Raw genomic sequence first — 2,308 nt, 5'->3', positions numbered from 1 at the left:
CACTAAACGTCTGGAGCTAATACATAGTGATGTATGTGGCCCAATGCGTGTAATGGCTAGAGGAGGCTACTACTACTTCATAACATTTACTGATGATTTCAGTAGATATGGATATGTATATCTTATGAAGAACAAATCCTATTCTTTTGAAAAATTTAAAGAATACAAGGTTGAAGTAGAGAAACAAATTGGCGGAGATGCAAGTATTAAGATCTTACGATCCGATCGTGGGGGTGAATACTTAAGCACCGAATTTAGAGAGTATTTTAAAGAGTGTGGTATTGTATCACAACTCACTCCGCCAGGAACACCTCAATGGAATGGAGTTTCAGAGAGGAGAAATCGCACCTTGTTGGACATGGTGCGATCGATGATGAGTCATACAGATCTTCCAATAGTTTCTGGGGTTACGCTCTAGAAACAGCGGCTTTCACACTAAACCGTGTTCCTACTAAGAAGGTTCAAAAGACTCCGTATGAGATATGGAAGGAGAAACGGTCAGGCATGAACTTTATGAAAGTTTGGGGATGTAAGGCGTTTGTGAAACGTCAAGAATCTAACAAGCTTGGACCTAAATACGAAGAGTGCATTTTTGTAGGATACCCTAATGAAACAAAGGCGTATTATTTTTATAGTCCTTCTGAGCAGAAAGTGTTTATTGCTCGAGATGCTGTCTTCATGGAAAAAGATTTTGTTTCCAAAAGAAACAGTGGGAGAACTATAGATCTCGATGAAGATCGAGAACCGCAAAATAGCATTGAACCTGAAGTGGAACAAGAGCAGAATAATGATAATGCTCAACAAGCACAAGTTGTTCGTAGATCTGGTAGATTTCGCCATGAGCCAGAGAGATATGGATTTCTCATGACTCAGTGTGGTGATTTGATGCTCATAGATGAAGATGAGCCTCTCACATACCAAGATGCTATGAACAGTCCAGACTCTAAGAGATGGCTTGAAGCCATGAAATCCGAGATAGATTCCATGTACGAAAACCAAGTATGGACTTTGGTTGATCCACCTGAAGGGGTAAAACCCATAGGGTGCAAATGGGTTTTTAAGAAGAAAAAGGGCATGGATGGAAATGTTCAGACCTATAAAGCTAGGCTGGTTGCAAAAGGTTTCAAACAAATTCATGGTATTGACTATGATGAAACTTTCTCACCAGTGGCTATGGTCAAGTCTATAAGGATTTTACTTGCCATTGCAGCATTCCATGATTATGAAATCTGGAAAATGGATGTCAAAACAGCGTTCCTTAATGGAAGCCTTGAAGAGGATGTGTACATGACACAACCTGAGGGTTTTGTCGATCCAAGGAATGCTGGCAAGGTATGTAAATTGCGTCGATCCATTTATGGATTAAAGCAATCCTCTAGGAGATGGAATATTCGTTTTGATGAAATAGTCACAGAGTATGGCTTTGTTCAAAATGAAGATGAACCATGTGTTTACAAGAAGGTTAGTGGGAGCTATATGGCATTCATAGTACTATATATTGATGATATACTACTAATGGGGAATGACATACCTTCTCTAAAGGCTGTTAAGACTTGGTTAGGGAGCAATTTCTCCATTAAAGACTTAGGAGAGGCATCCTACATTCTAGGAATGAGGATCTATAGAGAAAGATCTAGAAGGATGATCGGTCTAAGTCAGAGCACATACATTGATAATGTTTTGCATCGTTTTGGAATGCAAAATGCAAAAAGGGGATATGTCCCCATGTCTCAAGGGATAACGATCTCTAAGGACCAGTGTCCGAAATGATTGGATGAGAAGGACCACATGAATAAAGTTCCATATGCTTCAGCAATTGGATCTATCATGTATGCAATGGTATGTACTCGCCCAGATGTCTCGTATGTTTTGAGCATGACAAGCAGATACCAGTCTAATCCGGGTGAAGGTCACTAGATGGCAGTTAAGAATATTCTTAAGTACCTGAAAAGAACTAAAGATTTATTCTTGGTGTATGGAGGAGAAGAGAAACTCATTGTAAAAGGTTACACCGATGGAAGTTTCCAAACAGACAGAGATGATACTGTATCACAGTCTGGTTTTGTGTTTTGTCTAAATGGAGGTGCTGTAAGCTGGAAGAGTTCAAAGCAAGAAACAGTAGCTGATTCTACAATGGAGGGTGAGTACATTGCAGCTTGTGAAGCAGCTAAGGAGGCCATTTGGATTCGAAAGTTCATCTGATTTGGGAGTGGTTCCATCGATCACATATCCCATTGATCTATACTGCGATAATAATGGAGCCATTGCACAGGCTAAAGAACCTAGATCACACTCCTAGGCTAAACAT

This window comes from Apium graveolens, unplaced genomic scaffold (genome assembly GCF_009905375.1).
Source record: "Apium graveolens cultivar Ventura unplaced genomic scaffold, ASM990537v1 ctg4875, whole genome shotgun sequence".
In the NCBI taxonomy this organism is placed as follows: Eukaryota; Viridiplantae; Streptophyta; class Magnoliopsida; order Apiales; family Apiaceae; genus Apium; species Apium graveolens.
This window is presented reverse-complemented; position numbering follows the sequence as displayed.